This window comes from Hesperophylax consimilis, chromosome 4 (genome assembly GCF_061612785.1).
Source record: "Hesperophylax consimilis isolate HC1 chromosome 4, BYU_Hcon_1.0, whole genome shotgun sequence".
In the NCBI taxonomy this organism is placed as follows: Eukaryota; Metazoa; Arthropoda; class Insecta; order Trichoptera; family Limnephilidae; genus Hesperophylax; species Hesperophylax consimilis.
Window position 1 is genome coordinate 18,434,229 of NC_142839.1, and position 21,235 is coordinate 18,455,463.

General features: G+C 35.1%; 1 long non-coding RNA gene across 1 annotated transcript; it reads left to right on the forward strand.

The window, feature by feature from the left end:
- Positions 1–155: 155 nt before the first annotated feature.
- On the forward strand, positions 156–18,637 carry LOC149424316 (uncharacterized). Its single transcript, XR_016302107.1, has 4 exons — positions 156–214; positions 14,872–14,967; positions 15,325–15,485; positions 18,477–18,637. It is a non-coding gene; the product is annotated as an uncharacterized LOC149424316 (long non-coding RNA).
- The last annotated feature ends 2,598 nt before the right edge of the window (positions 18,638–21,235 follow it).

Genomic DNA, 21,235 nt, shown 5'->3' on the forward strand with positions numbered 1-21,235 from the left:
TCAGCGGCGGACACGAGCGCTCTCTGCCACTATCGCCGTGCAATAAACCCGCTTTGATTCGGTTCAGCTTCACTTCGGTACCTAGCAGTCATTTTCCAGAGGCGTGTGTGGGGGTGGGGGCAAGGACGAGTGAGGGGCCGGACAGAATCAATGTCCTGCCACTGACACCAGCAGGAATCGGACATGAATAGTGAAATATACACGATATTAATTGGTAGCGTATTTATCGTTTAACGTTATTGTTCTAATTCCTTAGCAAAAAAAAACATGTCAAAAGTTTTGCAATTTGTTATATTTTTAATTAAATAATAATTGCGCATATATTATTCGAGTAGCTACCCAAAAGAATTAGGCACGTATATTATAATTTTAGCCATTTTCATCTCATAAGTTCATGTCCAATATGAGCTGTGGATCGTTGATAACCGTTGATAACGCTCCGTATATTTTAACCGTTTAATACGTTAAAAAAATTCCAAAATGATTGGAAAACTACTGAAATTATAAATTCAATAGCCCAGAGCAGTCGATCGTTTGTTTTGAAAATTACTTATATATCTTGTAAAAATCGTAAAAGCTTGTGAAAACAGCACTCGTTTAGAATGTTTAAAATTATGTATAACCTACATAAAATATCGCTGCTGTAATTGTAAAATTTATAAATTTAATATTTTAAATTAATCATTAAGTAGGTCAATTATGATATCAATATTTTTGCCAGGTAATCAGCATGCTGATAACTATTCTGAACTTCAGTTTGAAGCAATGTACCAAGAGATAATCAATGAGAGATAGACAGAATCCAATCCGAATCCGAAAATATATTTTATTTAAATTTCGTGTCAATTCAAGATTCTCGGGATTCTTTCAATTTGAGGATGAACAGCATCCCAAAGAAGAAAAATATTTATCATTAATGTCGAATTTTCAATCTTACCACTCTAGTTTACCGAAAAGTCATGGTCCGCTACTGATATCTACCTTCCTCTTCCCAGTCTCATTCCCCTCCCCCCAATTAAGGATGTCATAGCCCCACTGGCTTAGGGCAGTTGTGACTCTTATGCCGTGTTTACTTTTTTTGAATTATTTAATTTCCGCCTTCCCTAGTTTATAAAGCTATTTAATGAGTTAACAGTTCAATTATTTAGTCAGTTAATAATTTGTTACGTGCGCTTTATTTTGTAATAATACAGAGTCGTAAATACTGTCAGAATCACCCCGATCATTCTAAAATAGTTTAGGCCGTGTTTGGTACCAGATCTGAATAGCCAGGTACTTCCCCACCTCACTTCCCTATCACCTCCCCATCCTCACTACTACCTTCAGCTTCTCAACATACCCCAATTGAAGACGCCATTGATAGTCTGATTGGCTCTGAAATTTTGGGAGCAGTTGGGACTCGTGTGTGGTACTCGCATAAAAAAGCAGGTCAGTCTAATAATCTAACCAGCTGATTCTTTGAACAAAATTAATAAACATGTTTCAATGTATTATAATGATATAATCATTTTCAGAATTAGGTACATTTACTTAAGCATGACAATTCAAAATAAAGTTTAAAAAAATATAGCCATGCATTCTCGTTCAGTGCACAGTGAAATTAATATATATTTTTTTAAGTGACGTTATCATTCTGGTGCCTTTGGTCTTTTTCGTTCGAACATTAGAAGGATGAGGACAAATTTCGATGACGTCCGTACGAGCTCTCGTTGGGACTAGTTTAGGTATGTACCTGTACTACCTACCTACTTTCTACCCAGTAACTGCTACGAATGACGACTTCTGCTTCATTTCGTAGCGAACCGCCTAGCATCATAGCTTGCGTAGTAGGTTCCCCGCTACGGCCAAAGATGGGATGAAAATCTGCCCTGATTTCAGCTTTCAACTGAAGCCTCAATAAATGTCTATTGAATTGCGTGCCGAGTACCCGCTCACTGTCAGTTATGATTAAGTGGCTAAAATCTAGGGTGAATTGTGGCTTCATAGAGTAGAGGATAGGTCAGAGTGATGTTTTATTAAATTAAATGATAATCTCCATAATACTCAATTTATCAATATTAAACTTATTGAAGCTTATAGACACTTAGCTCACTCAATAGTTAACGCAGAGAAATTATAAATCCAATTAAAATTATATTCTGAAAATATTACATCGTAGAAAGAATGAAGAAGAAAACTAGAGGCGCTTCCATATAAAATTTGAATGAAAATAAATGTTCCTTTTAGAACAGGCTAACAGGGCGTTTGTTGTGATCTTCTTTATTCTGTGTATTATGGTAGGTACCTAAATACTTCACATCACAATCAGTTCCAATTTTATTCCAACTTAAATTCATAGCAAATTTGAGATTTTACGGGGACGCACAGTCAACCGAATTTAGTATGTTGAGTGATTATTTGGTGTAGGTATTTTACCGTTTAGATTTCAAATGAATCTCACCTCCAATTTATTTATTTCATTGTGGTTTGTTGCAGCCTCTGTGGTCTCTTGAACTAATTGTAGTGTTTACGAAATACTTATTTACACAGTACTTATTAAGATCAACTTTACTTTCAGAATCAGTATTTTAATTTTTAAAGTGGAAGGTCGTGGACGTCGGCAGGGGGCGGTGGCAAGAGGGGCATGGGGGGGCAGCCAGGGGCGGCCCTATTCGGGCGCAATTGGAGCAGCTCCGGACGCTGAATTTCCAAGGCGCCAATAATACCTAACACCTAACAGTCCTAACACATCAGTGATATCACCTACCCACTGTTGACACCGTTACCTTTTTTTATATTTTTTCTGTGTTGTTTAGATTTATTAGTATTATCTTCTTCTTCTAAGATATATTATATTGATGGGTATAACATACAAAAGTTATCAAAGTTATTATGTTATTCTAATAAAAAACGAAGTACCTACAGTTAAAAATGATGCATGTTGGTATGGTCGAATTAGCTCATTAGGATAGAGCACTTCTCGGAAAGTAAGAGGTCTTTGGTTCATTTCCTAGATGCGACAGAATCTTTTTCTATTTTTCCTTTTCACATTTTTCATTTGAGAGTCGTAAATATTGTCTTCAATAATTAAATAAGATTAACATACACGTAAAAGATGGATTTCACAAATTAAATCAAGAAATGAGTGATAAAAGAAAATAATATTTAAAAAAAAAACAATTAATTTTTTTTCCATAAGTACTATCGTCATAAACAAAAAGGCTGTTAGGATTTTGCAACACATTCTGATATATGTCAGCTTTCATGTTTATCAACTTATTATGATAAAAAAGTACATTATAATGTGATGGAATTCAGTAGAAACTTATGAGAATTCAAATAGCGCCCTTGCTTCGAAGTGTGGAGATAATTGTATTAGAACAGTCATAATCAACCTGCGGCCCGCAAAGCTATATTGTGCGGCCCTCAATACATTTAATATCAGGAACATGATTTACAAAATCTGGCATTCTATATCACGTTAATTTGAGATTGATTTCGACTTTGAGGTACAGACATTAAAACCCGAAGAGGATAGTCGTTGTCGTGTCAACATCAGATCTGGTATAAGAGTGTTGCTACTATACACGCTAGATCTATCTCCAAAAAACAAAGATTTGTCAGACAAATATGACAATACATAAATTTTTGACAGCTCCAAAGTTAAATGCGCCACAGGCACAATGTTGGGGCTTTATTTAAAGTAAACATTACGCGGAACACGGATACGATAGCTTTTTTGATGTCTTATAAAATATTGTATTGTTATAATTTAATTACCCACCCATAATGGCGGAAGTGTCTTCGAAATGCAATCGAAAAATATCCGAAAAAAAAGAGTGTTTCAAGACAAATGGAAAGAAAAATATTTCGTTGTGTCAAATAAACGTGGTTCGACCACATGCTTGATATGTTGTGAGAGTGTTATATTGAAAAAATATAACATTCTTCGTCATTATACCACGAAGCACAAAACATTTGGTGATACCTATCCTCGTGGCTCTTTAATAAGACGTGAAAAGTTAACATTCTTCAAGAAGTCCTTTCAACATCAACAAAATATCATATCAATGGCGGTATCACAACACGCAGTAGTGACAAGAGCGTCGTATGAAATTTGTTACGTACTTGGTAAATATATGTAACCATTTACCGACGCAGAGGTTGTGAAAGAATGTTTCCTCAGTGCTTCCAACGTATTATTTGATACATTTAGTAATAAAATCAAATAATATCTCAGATCAAAAGTATGCAGCTCTCTGATTCTACCTTTGCTAGACGCATTGAAAATATTGCAAATCACATATTTAATCGCATCATAGAAGATCTGAAAAAATGCAAATATTTTAGTTTAGCTTTTGATTCTAGCACCGATATTTCAGCAACATCACAATCTTTCGTTTTTGTTAGATATTGTACAGGACACAATTCAGTTCATGAAGATTTTTTGAAACTTATTCCTATGAAAAATCAAACCAGAGGCACGGACTCTCAATACTATCAGTACATTTCTGGAATACAATGATATTGATATTAAAAAATTGGTTTGTGTATGCACGGATGGATGCCCTTCAATGATCGGATACAAAAAAAGATTTGTTGCTTTATTGAAAGAGAAATATAAATTAACAAATCTCTTATCTTTCCACTGTATCATACACCAAGAGAACTTATCAGCACGTATCTCCATTTCCGAAATAGACGCCGTGATGAAGACTGCAATAAGTATAGTTAATTATATTAGAGCCCAAGAACTGAACCACAGGAAGTTTAAAAGTCTTTTGAAAGAATTAAACAGTAACTATACTGACATTCTTTTACATACCTCGGTGAGATGGCTAAGCCGAAGTAAAGTTCTGGAACGGTTTTATTCTTAAGTGGTGTCTTTTAGCTCTTCCGTGTGATATCACAGAAAAACTTAATGAACTCAATCGCGGCCTACAGGGCGAAAATAAAATCATTTCTTAGATGGCGAATAAAGTGTTTGCTTTTGAAGAGAAATTGAACATCTACCACGAAGAAATAGAGAACCAAGTATTGCATAACTTTCCAACTGTAATAAAAGCTAAACAAGATGGTATACGTGTTTCTGAAGAAAACTATAAGATATTTTTAAATTATTTAGCTGCCTTATCTAAGGAATTTAAGAGCAGATTTCAGGACTTACGTAGTATCAAGAATTTTTTGTTACTTATAAAAAATCCCTGGCACCTAGAAACAGCAACTTTAACACACTTAGCCACATTGGGATATGATTATGCAGTGATTGTTGATGAATTTATCGAATTTAAGAACGATACTAATCTAAAAGCAATTTTTGAAGAAAAAATAGAGGGGAAGGAGTACATCCATTTTTGGGAATTAGTTCCTGAAAAATACAAGACTGTCAAAAATTGTGCCTTGTTTGCATCAACATATCTTTGTGAGTCATCATATTCCAAAATGAAATATGCAAAAAACGTATACAGGAATCGACCCTCTGATTCTCACCTTGATGACGTATTGAGGGTAGCATGCAACAATTATAAACTTGATATGTCTAAAATTGTTGAAAATTTATCCCAATGTCAAAAATAACACTAATTTCAAAATAAAAGCTCGGATACATGTTACTTTTGAGTTTTATTTTTTTCACTATTGTAATTTTTAACGATGGGTATGCTGATAAGTGATATGTACTATTATTATTCTGTTTTGGTTATATTTTTATAAATCTCAAATGGTTTTCCAAAAAAACGGGGGTGGTGGGTTTCATGATATTTTTTGTCATACCAGAATAGTGTTGCGGCCCGCGTAGCTTTACAAACATATGAATGTGGCCCGCAGAAGAAAAAGGTTGAGGATCATTGTATTAGAACATAGGCTCTGTCACACGTACACTTCGGTGCGGCGGTACCACGCGCCACTCCTGGCCGCCGCGCAGAAAAGTAATGTCCGAAAGCTAGGTAACGGTTAACAGCGCAGTCCATTGTGAGACATTCGTAGACGCCCTCAGGCCCTATGTACATGCGCAATAAAGGTGAGTGCATAATATCGATAGGTAGCATAATATAGCAGTATGACAATATATGGTTGATATCTATAGTAGGTCATAATATGATTAATAGCTTTCTACAAGAAGTAGCAATACATTTATTACGCTTATAAGAGTTTATACAGAGTGTCCGGAAACTCGTAGTACAAGCGGAAAACTGGTGAAGTAACATGACATTTGGAGTCGATTTTGTTATATAACTTTTTTTTTTTTTTTAACAGTCCAAGTTTTTTTAGTAAATCAAGTCCAAATTTGACATTTTTATGCCATTTTTGAAAAAAAAAATCCGTCACTAGGGATTTAATGTCAGCTCTCTAACACATTCACTGCCAGGAGCTTCATTAAAATTACATATGATTGGTCCGCCCATGAGAATGATTGGCACTGAACCGGATAATATATTTCAAATGCGTCGAAGCGTAGACCTGGCTCCAAAAGATCTGTTACCCCTTTTACTGCCGAAAAAAGGTGAAAAGTTTTAAAAAATAATAATAAAAAACATCGAAATGATCAGATCGATAAATAAATATATTTTTTGGTTTTTCCATGTAATGTAAATTCATCAGTTTCTCGCTTGTATTGCGAGTTTCCGTACACCGAGTATATTTCAATATTTATTTAAGAACTTATATTGAGAATGATTGAGAAATGGCTAGTTATTATGAACTCGAAAGTGGAGGAAGTAGTTCAAACAATCATAAATTAATTGCAAAACCAATTCTTAAGCCGGAAGGTTTTATTTCGCATAAAATTAAACAAACTGTTTAATGGTCTACATACTAGTACAATACCTACTTAAGGCGATGCACTACATCGTGTAAAATTTTAAATTGAGCCGCTATCAATAACAACCCTTACGTGGATGGCGATAAGGTTTAAATTCCCGCTTAACACCAGCCGCCTGTTTTGATTTATGCAAGAAAAAAACATGGCCAAAAAGTGCCTTTTATTTTATTTTGTGGATGTTCAGGCATAAATATTTAATTTTTTTTCGATCATTTTATAAATAACTTAATTTTCCACACTAAACAATAAAATTATAACCGAAAATGGGTTCGTAAGTAGGAGATTTTGAACGGTCTTGGTACACACTACTTGCTTCAGTCATATTCATGCATTGTCTCATACGCACTCTTATGTTATTCTGACTATGACCCGACACAAGTATTTGGTTCATTTGATCGGGCGTCACACACCAAACGCGCGCCCAGCATTTGTACACAGTTGACATTTGTCACATGAGGACGGGTCGTTTATTCGATTCGTTCTTGAGTTTAACATCTCAGCTGTGGAACGATTTTCCGGCATCCGTGTTTCCTCCTTAGTACAACATCTTCTAGAACCAGGTTCACTACTTCCTTTCTACAAAAGACCCTCCACATAGCATCCCCAAAGATGAAATAACCATTTTCCTTAGTGTGGAGTTCACGTAAAATATATATATATATATATGTATATATTGGATTTATGACCTGACAATATTAGATTTTCAAATATTGTCAGGTTATTCGTAACATGGGAATCTTTTGTTGGCTTTTTTATTATTTTGCTGTGTCTTGTTCTGATTCATGTTTCGTTCAGATTTATTAAAATTATCTTCGCCTTCCATGATATATTATATTGATGGGCATAACCTTCAAAAGTTATTAAAGTTAATAAGTTATTCCAATAAAAAATTATGTACAGTTAAAAATTACGCATGTTGATATGGTCGAATTAGCTCATTGAGTCAGAGCACTTCCCCGGCAAGGAAGAGGTCCTGGGTTAATTTCCTAGTTGTTGTAAAAAAATTTATATAAATATAGATATTCATCCGCTAAACGTGCCCAAACCACATAAGACTCCCTTTCTTAATCTTACTCATTACGCTTACATCAGCCTTGCATTCTTTTCGGATATACCCATTTTCCACAAGGTCATACCTACATGGTTTTACCGCACGTACACCTTAGGGATCTCATTTCTACATATTTATCCTTCCACTGCCAGTTCCACCCAAGAAATGGCAACAGTTTATTCAGAAAGGTTAAATTCTATGTTGGCAACAATATATCAATTATTGCGAGTCACTTCAGCCGAGAGAGCACAAAAGCAAGGTAGGTATGTAACTAGGTATGACCACGAAATAATAGAGTTGCGTCACCGACTCTTAAAATCACACCATAAATCATTGAAACAACGACTACGAGAGATTCGCCTTTAGAACCAGCCTGCACTGAAACGGGATCGATAGGGGGTGGCTGTATGCCGTCACCATGGAAACCACCCTCCATCTCCGGCAACAAGTAGCAGCACTCAGCACTTGAGTTAAGTGGACCCCTTCCCACCCTCTCCCAACCACCCACTTCCTTCCTCCTGTACAATCGCCTTTATCGCCCGTGAAAGCTTCTGCATTATTAGCTCTATTTGTTAAGAATGGCGTTCCATCGCATTAACAGCGGCATCACAAATAATTCTACATTTATATTACGGAAGAAATTTCGATTTTTAGAAGATTTTTCCATTTATTTATTGATCTTCAATCGCGTTCCGAGTACGGAGGGTCATTACATCAATATGAGGGACGCGTCGCGATATTTTTTATTTGTGTTCAGTTTGGTACGGTTAGTACAATGAGAAAACTTACTGATATAAAATATTGCAAAGTTATTAAAAATTTGGTCAAATTGAATCGACAGATTTCCTAAAAAAATTATCAGTAAAACGAGAATGTGTCATGAGGACGGCGGAAACATGTTATTATACTCGTATTTATCTGAAAAAGAACACCTGTTAGAATATGTGTTAAGAATACGTGTTCCGATATTTGTAGCAAAAATCAGTAGCTTTTCTTTTGTTCTAGGCACCTATGTATAAGTATACTCAATGATAAAATATGGAAAAGTTTTTTGGGGAAACTCAGTAAACGCCAAAGATGTTTTTATCATCCAAAAGTGGTGCCTACGAAAAATTACAAACTCTGATCACCTGTATTCATGTAGACCAATTTTTAAAAATCTCATACTATATACATACATAATATAACTCATACAGTGACGGACATATATATAATGGAGTTATGCCTGTTAGTTCGATCATCTCCAGAAAAGTTCTCACAAAAAAACTCAACACATAAACACGCTACAATGTACACAGAAGACTTATTAATCCCAAAAGCAAACAAAGCTATATTGCAAAAAGGACCACACTACATGGCCATTAATGAATATTCGTATAAACTTTCCACGTAGCATCAAACAAAATAACCGACATACTCAAATTTAAATCATCACTAAAAACATTTATTTTAAACAAATGTCACTACACTTTAAATGAATACCTTTCATAAATTAAATACCTCTGTTTTTCATTTTTTATTTACATACATTTGTTAACATGTAATTGCTGGGTTATGTACTATAATGTGTTTTTGTTGGGTTAGCTGGAAGAAATAGGATGTAACCTATAAGCTATAGGTACCCTTTGTACTCTGTATTTTTGTGCAATAAATGTTTTTTAATTTTGAATTTTGATGTATTCTGAATGGGCCAATATTTTACTAGGAAATGGATTGCCATCACGATTTTAACAGGAGTTCAATAAATCAGCCATACTCATTTTTCTACGTGTATACCTACTTCTACTAAAAAAAAATGGCCTTTTAGGTTCATGGCATTGAAGTGCATTTGACGGAACTTCAGTCGACCCTTCAATATTTTCACCCTAGTTACTTTGTTGACATCTGCGGAAACAGTACCTAAAGTGCGCGAATATAGTGATAATCTTTTAATTTTACTTTCCATAACTCTGGACAATCGTGATATAATCCAATTATAATTTTTTTTAAATCCAATTTCTCGGTGAAACTGAATTCCACAGAGCTCAATAGATAGAAGCAATAGAACCAACGATTGCCAATCGCATAGCGAAACGGTCACGCTTGTCTATGGAGTCTAAATTGTCAATCGCTTCAATTGCCTCAGTAAACGACCATCAATGACGTACCTAATCATTGCCAACGTCAAAATTCACTAGCTTGTCATTTTGGCGGCAAATCAAAAATGACACATTTTAATGATCAAAAAATCAAAAATGACACATTTTAAATCGTTATAGGAAATTTATTCGTCAACATAAAAATACCATCAGTACCGCAATAAATTTTTTAATCTTTTTTCGACACTAAAAAAAGTGAGAATTTTCCCTTTTCACAAAATATAACATTTTGATGTAAACTAAACTGCTAATTGCGAAGCCGGACGAATCTAATGAAAGTTAATTGAAGATTGAAGTACGTATCAATTACAAATCTAAATAACTCAATTTTTAAATGCCTATAGCTCCTACATACGAGTATATACTACCAACTACACCGATAAGGGCTAGGGCGAATAGGTGACCCTTTTAGATCGAATGAATGAAGTAATAAAGGTTGTATTCCCAAGTAAATTTCCTGAAATTGGTTTCTTGGCGATTTATTTTCTCTAAATTTATTTTATCAGGTTCCTAAAGCCTTCTCCTTCTATAATGGACATTAGGTACCCACCTACAATAAAATCATCGCAGATATTTTTTTATTAGATAACTAGCTATACCCCATCACGCGTTGCTGTGGCTCAGCCAGTCTGTGCAGACAGAGAAACAATAGCGCGAGTCACTTTTACGTCCAACAGATCGCATTGTTTTTCAAAAAGTATAATTTTCCAACAGATGTTTAAAGAAAAGCATGTTTTTACCTGTCGTGGGTGACATCTATAAAATATAGGTATATAAAAACTCACGCGTATTCGAATGCAACTTTGTGTCAAAATTTCAAAGCAATCGGTAAAAAACTTTCGGAGATTTAAGATTTTGAACAAACAAATTAACATTTTTATTTATATGGATTTACATAAGTAAGAGACACGTCATTATTGATAGCGTAGTGTCGTAGTGGAATACGGTATAGACCAAGGCTGCCCAACCTTTTTAACAGTTGGGCCAAATTGACGATTTTGAATCACTGGCGGGCCACTGAATACCTGACGGCAAAAAAATCAAAATGAGTGCTCCCCACCAAATATTTTTAATCCATGGGGGAGGGGGGGGGGGGTTGTTACGGAACTTCGCTGAGAAAAAATTCCGCGCACCCAAAAACATCATATGTGATACCCCACGACAATTTTTCGAATTCCATGGGGGGGGGGGGGTGGCTAAAAGATTCCATTTCGGACGCAACAGATACTATATTAAAACCGGTGTATTTTTGTTTAAAAAGTAAGTTCAACAGGTTAGATTTTTTCGTCGCTGATTCTCGGTCTGAGTAGACCAAATGGCGATATATCGCCTTCGTTGGCAACACTGGTGACCGCGCGCAAGCGGCATTGTTTGTTTTACAGCAGGCCCGCGACACTTTTTCAAATTGGCGGATTGGCGGGTTTTTTGAAAATGGTTCACGCGGGCCACTTATAATTCGTTCGCGGGCCACATTATGGCCCGCGGGCCTGGGGTTGGGCAGCCTTGGTATAGACTTTGTGTGAGGAGTTTAGTTAGCATTCCTTAAATATTCAATTATATTCGACCGTTATCAAATAGCTAGGTAACCAGGTACTACGAAACCTGCTTTTAAAAATATCCTAAAATTTAAAAATAGATTTAAAATGAATCATTTGTTCGGCTTCCAACAAATTTCGCTAGTCCCTAAGTAAAGATTTGTGTAAAAATTTTGGTGGATTCTGAAGAGAAACAATGAAGTTTGAATGGCTGTCTATAGTGAGCGCGGGCTTGTTGACGCATGTGTTGCAAATTTGCGTCGCAGGGTTGTGTTTAGAGACTCCTAAGCCAGATGGACCCTCGATGTTTTTCTGCTTTGCTCTTTGCATTCTCATTGCAGACTTCAACTGGTGGCCCGCATCACTCCGAAAACGCCCGAAGATGGCCACAAAAGTGTTCAGAGTAAATACTTTCAGTAGACTTGTCGAATTCCGTTGCATGCAGACTCTTTAAAAAAATACTTGATTTCAACATAAATATCTAACGAAGACAACTATTTAAGTCAATTAAATTTAATTAGTTTTAGGGTTTTAGTTTGGGTTATTTTAATAATCTATGCGTATTTCCAAACCCTCAAACTTAACTTCGATTGAGAAAAGTGAAACTTTTATGCGTCGTTTACCATCCCTTATGAATAGTTATTTGTTGTAGTAATTAAATTGAAACCAAGTGTAATTTATATATATTTGCGTATTAACCGTGCAGCGGAATTCGACAAGTTTATCATACTCCCTTATTTATACATATTTTTAATTAACTCGACGCCCTGAGAGAAATAAATTTATCAAATTTATCTTTGGGAATGTGGTGTAAAATTTTAGTCGTGCCAGACGCCGTTTGACTTGGGCCGGCCCTGACTTGCAGTAAAAGACTTGATAAACCATTAACGTGAAAAAACTATATTTTTCCGGAACTTTTGAATTTTTTGCTACGTATCTCGATAAGTATTAGGTATGTATAACGATCTTTAATTATAAATTGTAGCAAACTTAGCGCTCATCTAGTTTTTGTTTCATATCACTCTTAAGGAGTGTTGAATATTCATTTTGATAGTATTTGATTTATCCTGTCACAATAGTTTTTAACCCGTCTTGACGGGACTAAAAAAATCCCTTGATCTCCGGTGCCGTGTACTCAGTCGTTCTCAATGTTTGCACAATTGATAAACAACCATTAACCTATGTATGATACAGGGTTGTGTAAAATTTAAAACACGTTTATTAGTAAGAGAGTTAGAATTAAGTCATTTTTAGTTGGATTTTTTTTTTAAATTGTATTAGTAATAGAAAACTAGGAAAAAAGGCCACACATGAAACGCATGATTCGTCTATTATAGCTGGCAGACCGCCGCACAGTGGGCTAAAAATCGCCTTTCATAGACATAGAGACTTGAATTTTCAAGGGTATTTTTTTGACTAGAAATGGATTCTGCTGATCATTAAAATGAATCTTCAACATAAAAAAGTTTTTTTTCAACTTTGAGGATTTAAAAAAAAAACCACAAGTTTCGCTACAATATGAAGTATGTCGAAAAAAATACAAAAAAATAGTAGTATATTTGTGTGTAAGGATATAATGGTCAACCTTATGATTCCAGGGATAGCTTCATTTTTAATGTGAGTTCCATACAAATTTTTCTTAAAAAAATGATGACTCCTTCATTTGTACACGCAATTGCTTCATACAAAATTTTATAGCATATTAATGATCAACAGAATCCATTTCTAGCCAAAAAAAATACACTTGAAAATTCAAGTCTCTATGTCTATGAAAGGCGATTTTCAGCCCACTGTGCACAGTGTTTTGGCTTGCAGTGTAAATAAAATATTGTAAACTAGACAAAGCATACTCATATGTAAAGCATTTAAGCATTAAAATGAATCATCAACAAAAAAAAGATTTTTTTTTCCACTTTAGGATTTAAAAAAAAAAAATCGCACCTTGCGCCACAATATGAAGTATGTCAAAAAAATACAAATAAATAGTAGTATTATCTGTGTGTAAGGATAGAACGGCCAACCTTATGATTCCAGAGATAGCCTCATTTTTAATGTCGGCGCCATACAAATTTTTCTTAAAAAAATTATAACTCCTTCATTTGTACACGCAATTGCTTCGTACGACATTTATAGCATAGTAATGATCAGCAGAATCCATTTCTAGCCAAAAAAAATACCCTTGAAAATTCAAGTCTCTATGTCTATGAAAGGCGATTTTCAGCCCACTGTGCGCCGGCTACTACTGACAACCGCGCTCAGTGTTGCCAAGTTAGCACATTATATGCTAAATTTGGCATAATTACTCCATGTTTAGCATAACTATTATGCTTTTAGCATATAGCATATTTATTTGGCTTATTTTTACAGAAACGTGAAAATAATAAAAACCAATTTTTTAACTAACAAAAATGATATCGATTGAAAAACTGGTGTCTCAATGGAGAAAAATAGTTCACATTAAATGGGAATCCTTGACTTCCACTGTAGAGTTTTGGAATGAAGTCATGCAATATAAAGATGCAGCTAATAATAACCCCTTCGGTGATTTATGTCAGTTTGCAATGTCTATTTTAACATTGCCGCATTCAAGTGCGGACATTGAATGTGTATTTAGCCAAATGAGTCTGGTCAAAACAAAACTCCGAAATCGTTTGGCGGTGAGAACCCTGAATGCCATTTTGTACGTGAGATTTGGCCTAAAGAGAGCAGGAAAGTGCTGTTATTCTTACACTGTTCCTGACGAAGTACTACGCTGCATTGGGACCAAAGAAAGTTACGACTCCGTCTCTCAGCCTTCCACATCAGCTACTGTTAATGAAGAAGAAGAAGATGAAGATAAAGATATTTTATTTCACTCATTTTATTTCTAAGTAAAATTTATGTTAGCTTTTTTTTGGCATTTTTTAAAGGAATTTAGCATATTTCTGGCATATTTTTCCCATCATTCTAGCATATTTTGAAGTAGTTGAGTTGGCAACACTGACCGCGCTTTGTGGCATGTGATTGGTGAGTGAAACACCAAACACCGTACCCTATCGTTCACTACCGCACCATGACCGCACCACTCGGAAAGATCATTTTTCCACGATTTTTCGACAAAACACTTCTGCTTGCAATCGATATATAATTATACATTTTAATTATGTTATCCGATACATAAATGTATTGCTAAGCAAACCCTAAAATATTAACTCGGTGTTTAGTATACATATTTACAAAGATATAGAAATAATAATTATAAATGTGTCAAATCAGCACACAGCAACGGGAAGGAGTGGCAGAATGAACCGGAATATATTTCAATAATATCTACCAAATTAAATAATTTCTTTTATACCTTTTTTATAGGTAGTGGTACCAGCCATTCTCGTCGATATCATAATGCGAACTGTTTACATAGCGTTCAAAGATGGACTGAAATGGCTAATGGAGTATCCATTAACGGTAATGACAAACAATAAATGTTAACTAATGTAAGGCAAGTTTATTAGAAAACACCTTTGAATTTAAGAAGATTAACATCAATGAAATTTATCCATGTGTCGTGTGGGGGACCCATCGCTTTGGCAAGGCTTCTGCAGACTCCAGGCCAGGCCGTAATCTCATTTCCTTCTAGTACCTATAGCCTCTGCAGCTCTGCTTTCCCCAGCTTAGTCTGGGGAAACTAACTGAACGTCTTCCCTCTGAAATTTCTGCAAAAAATCCTGGGAATCAATGTCGAGTATTAAAATATTCTTAGCTTTTTTTATAGAATTTTATTTTACTAAAAGAAATGCTAATATTGGAACTTTTATTTTTCAGCTTAAAGTGGATTTTCCAGATTTAGCGGGTGTTTTTGACGCCATGGCATCACCAGATACAATTTTAGTAACTTCTACTCTAGTCTCTTTGGGCCTCATTATGTTTGTGACCTACATAACAGGGCATAGTGCAGACATAATGGCACTAAGGAAAATCAGGAGGTAAACGTATAACAAAATAAAATATTTAAAGCAGATTTTTGAATCGCACACCACCTACTTAAATACAGCAGTGAACCAAAATTTACAGGAATGCTAGAAAATAGTTTCACACTATATTAATTCGCTTTTTGTTAAAATAATTTTAGTAACAAATAGGTTTTACTGAATTAATTATATTTAATTTTAAGATTGTTTTTATTTTCAGTACATTTGTGTAATTCACAGCATGCGTGAAACACTGCAATATTCTTCTGTTAAGGTTAAACGCAACGCTCGTTGTATTCTACGTGTTCACAGATGGCGTTAATTAATTAATTTTGTTTAAATACGCTTTTGCAAGGTATTGCTTTACAGTATAACGTGCAAGCAGTGGTGGTCGCAAGTATCCGAAGTGGTTCTCGAGAGAAGTCATCTCGAATATAGAGATCAAACACGCCCATCATAAGCGCTGGAAAGCTGGACGCCTTCAGAGTGAATACGATCTGTTTAGTTTTTACCGAGCGTTAGTTAGGCGCGAGATTCGAGTGGCCTATCGAGCCTACGTGTCTGAAATTGAGGAAAACATCATGCATGATCCCAAGATGTTTTGGCACTATATAAAATCTCTTCGGAAGGATGGTGGTCTCGAAGACACCATGATGAAAGGTAATCAGGAATTTCGTGGCTTGGGTGTGGCAAACGCATTTGCTGATCATTTTCAATCGGTCTACAATAAAGACCCTCCACTTCTAGACATTAATAATACGGTCACATTTAATACCAAAGGAGCTTCAAACGTCGATTTATGTATACTTACGGAATCTGACGTTATGAGTGCCATAAGACTCATGAAGAACTCGCACTCTATCGGACCAGACTTCGTTCCCGTATTTTTTATTAAAGGGTGTGCCGAGTTCCTAAAAACACCACTATGTCTTATCTTTAACTTAGCTATAAATACTTCAACTTTTCCCGAAGTATGGAAAACTTCAAAAATATGTCCTATTTTTAAGAATGGTTCGAAAAACTTAATCGAAAACTATAGACAGTTGCTATACTATCAGCTCCTGCTAAAGTATTTGAAAAATTAATTCATAAATTCATTATGCCTCAGATAGACGCATACATTATCCCAGAACAGCATGGTTTCCGGAAAGGAAGATCCACTGAAACCAACCTGATGGTTTTCACCGACTATGTTGCTAGGTCCCTAGTCAGAGGTTACCAAGTAGACTGTTCGTACAACGACTTCTCCAAAGCTTTTGACACCGTGAATCACGATATCTTACTCATAAAACTTGCCCAGATGGGTTTTTCACTTCGGATGTTAGAGTTTTTTAAAAGTTACCTCAAGAACAGAAAACAATTTGTCACTCACGGAATCTTCCAATCTGCCGAATTTCTTGTTTTTTCTGGGGTTCCCCAAGGATCGATCCAAGGGCCTCTTCTTTTTTCCATTTTCATTAATGACATTGCTGAAGTCATTCGTTTTTCTCGCTTTCTGCTGTTCGCTGACGATCTAAAATTATTTCTTCTAATAAGAAATCTTGAGGACTGCCTGCACCTTCAAGCTGATGTTGATAACATTTCAGAATGGAGTCAACGAAACAAGCTTCATTTCAATGTCATGAAATGCGTAGTTCTGACTTTCACCAGAGCATTTAGTCTCACATACCACAGGTACACTATGCTCGGTCATAATCTCAAACGAGTTTCAAACATAAAGGATCTTGGGATTATGTATGAGAATAAGTTGACATTTCGTCCTCATATCGAAGGGGTGTGCCAGTCGGCCTTAAAAATGTTAGTGTTTGTTCTCCGAACCGTCAGAGTATTTCGGGATACCCGTGCTCTGAAGATTTTATACTTCTCCCTGGTCCGCAGTAGGCTGGAGAGTGGTTCGCTTATCTGGAATCCTCATGAGGCGGGGTGCTCCCTCATGTTGGAGAGGGTTCAAAAAAAGTTTCTAAGATTTCTTTACATGAGGGAGTACGGCCACTATCCATGGCTCTACCCGACGAACTTTCTTCTGGGCATGCTGGGACTTCACTCCCTGCAGCTCAGAAGGGAGGGGTATGCCGCTACCCACTTATTCAGACTGCTGCGAGGCTATATTGAGAACTCAGCCATTTTGGAGCGCGTGAGTCTCTATGTTCCAGATGACTATCTTAGACAACGTCATCATAGATTATTCTATCTTCCTGCCTGCAGAACTAACCTGCCAATGGTTCTCCCGGTAGGGAGGAGTATATTGCTCCTGAACCAAATCTCCTCCGAGATTGATATATTTGGCGTCAGTGAGGAGAGATTCAGAAGGGAAATTCTTCTGATTCTTGAAAGAGTCTCTCCACATTGACGAGATCTTTCACCACTGCCTGAATTTTTTTTTGGAAATTCCACATTTCTTGAAATTACTTTTTCTATGTATAAATACTTAAAACCATCTTTTGTAAAATTTATATAACCTAATTTCTTATATGTATTAAATCCTAATTTGTAATTGTGTAAGAAATTAATAAAAAAATTATTATTATTAAAGTATTAAGACAAATTATTTGTTTGCGCCCTCATATACGCAATATGAATATGAATAAATAGTTTTGTCCATATAAAAACTCAATTCTATCGAGAAAGGCATACAAATGCAATATTGGATTGAATCATCGGTAAAATATTGTATTTGTGTGCCTTTCTCGAAAGAATTAAGTCTTTAAACGAACAAAACTATTGATTCATATTCATATTGCGTATATACGGGCGCAAACAAATGATTTGTCTTAATATTGTAAAGCAATACCTTGCAAAAGCGTATTTAAACAAAATTAATTAATTAACGCCATCTGTGAACACGTAGAATACAACGAGCGTTGCGTTTAACCTTAAGAATGCGGGTTGGTTGCAGGAAGTTACCACCAGGCAATGGGCCCGACTATAATATTATGTAATTGAATGTTCATCTAGAAGTTGTTGTGTAAAGGCATTTCCGTTAACGTATCTGAATTTATATTGCAGCCTGAAACAATTGCAGGAATAATCACTAGGAGGTGGAACATACAAAAAAACATTTATGCATTATTGATACACCAGGAAAATAAGGAATTAAACTGCTGACATATCCCTTTTCAGAAGGGATAGTTTAATATCAATTGATATGTTACTATGTATTTATTTGTGACTGATTTAAACAAAATAATGCAATATTGTAAATATACATTGCATATACGTTAATTTAAAATGTGAAACCCTTCTAGACAAATTAAATTAATTGTACGAACATCACATTTAATGATTTTTCCTTTTCAATTTGGTTTATCTGCGATTGGTAAAATAGAAACAATACAACTGATACTAGCACCTGTCAAGGCCGGGTATACTTTGTTATTTTTTTATTTTTTTTTTAAGAAAGATAAATATTCCCGAGTTAAGGATAACCTACAATATTTGAAAATCTCCTACTACCGCCACAGTAAGCGGAAAATGTTACTTGTGTTGTGATGGAGGACCAACCGAGGAATTGAACACACTACGCCTGGGTGGGGTCCAAACGCAATGTCAACTCAGCCACTGATCGATTAAATTATAATTAATTTATCTGAATGACAATTATATTATTAAGTACAATATGTAGATGTGAGAAACAGTAGACAGTAGATAAGGGTAAGGTGAACAAACCATGTTGTGCGGGGGGAAGCGACGTTGGCGTCACCCTTTCAATGAATGGTCAATAAACGAATCCAACAGTTTTGAGGCAACTCACATCCTATCACTATATTAAGACTTCGAAAATAAAATCTGCTTACGAATTACTAGTCCTTTTTACAATAGCGCGCGAATTGCTAGCAGCAGTATCAAACGTTAATGCAAATTCCAAATCCCACAAAAAAATTCTACTTGTTTTCGAAATCGAATATTTTGTTATAGTATTTAGTTAAGACACTTTTACAAATTAGTTGTAATTTACTTACCGCAATACCAAACAAGTGGACACCGATTAAACGCTCATGATATCATATATTTAGGGTTGTCACACAAAAGCTCATACTATAAAAATATACAGTCATCTCATTGAATTTGAATTATTTGATGTCAATTATTTCACGCATAAATATTTTAACTAAAATAATACATAGCAGGTCCATTATTATTTGCGCCAAAGTGTAGTAGATACTCTCAGAATTACTCTGGTTGCTTGAAATGACTTTAGTCGTGTTTAGTGACCAGATCTTCTTAGCCAGGTACTTGTCATCACTACCTCCAGTCACACAACATAGCCGGGAGTGGTGAGGTTGCCGACTATAGAAACCTCTTAAATATTAACACCCAAGTGCTTACTCATAATTTTATACAAGAATAAATTGATATGTATTTTTGAATAGACTTGAAAAAAGTTATATTTCTTGAAGGGTACATTAATTTTTCCGTGAATAATTAAATAAATATGAACATAAAATATATAATACCATGGAGGAATACATAACATTAAGAAAGAAAAAGGAAGAATTATCTGTATATTTTATTAAAGATCACAAGGCACATCCCTGAATCTCTAGTAATATAGCAAGCCACCCAGTGAGCCCTACATTACTGGAAAACATAAATTGTAAAAAATAATGTACCAAATAAATACCAAAATATGTTAATCTCAATTGAGTTGGGCATTTTCGTTAATTTCGTTATATATTTTTTTTAAATTGAGGGTTTTATGCTTTTATTTGTTCTTCTTTTGTTGTGAAATTATTTCTTATACAGGTAAATAAATTAATAGCTATAATAAGTTAATAAATTCTTTATTATTTCAGACTTCTCATCAAAAAATACACACAACCACAAATTTTAACTTCCCTACATAGACGGCGGTCTGTGGCAGGACAACGTCTTATATTATAAAATGCATTCCAAATGGTTGAGTTAAATTCTAACTGGTTTCTAATCTTCTCTAAATAAAGTCGCTATCCGCATCTGTCTGATTGTGCGCTTAGTTCTTCTAAACTACACAATGGATTTTGATAGGGTCTTCACTATCATGTAGAGAATTTCTTCCGGAAGGTTTATATGTATAATACATGCATATTATATAAAGTCGATGGTTTGTAATCAAATCGTAAAAATAATATTTTCAGGCGCTTACTTTGCTAACCCTGGCTAAACCTTATGAGATACATCAAAATAATATACTACGGAATTGTATATCTTAAAAAGGTCTACAGAATAGTCTCCAATAGTACATGTCCGCTAGAAATATATAAAAATTCAGCCTCCGTATGTTTGTGCTCGCAAAACTCGAAAAGTAGTTGACTGATATCGCTAAAAATTTCAAAGCTTGTTGTTATTAGTGCCAGGAGTGTTTAGAGGTGTTTAAATAGTAGAAGAAGTTGGGGATGCCCGAGGAATACTTAGCGCAATATCTCTGCTCCGTAATGAGATACGGAGTCATATTGGAGACTTTGTAATGTAGTTTTTTAACAGTAACCTTGTGGTATACAGTAGTGAATGATGGAAGAAGTTGGAGGTGCCCGAGAAATACATTAGCAATAGCGAATCATTGCGGGTGATCCACTTGTATAGATATATTATATAAATGTGACAGGTCACCTGTATACCTGTGACAGGTCAAAACATGTTTTTTTTTTTAAACAGCGCCATTGTTTTTGTTTCTCTATCGGCACCGACAGACTGCTGCAGCGAGGTACAGATAGTTAGCAATAAATTAATATTGCATTAAAAGCTATTAATTCTTAAATAATAATAAAAACTAATAATTTGGCCACCCA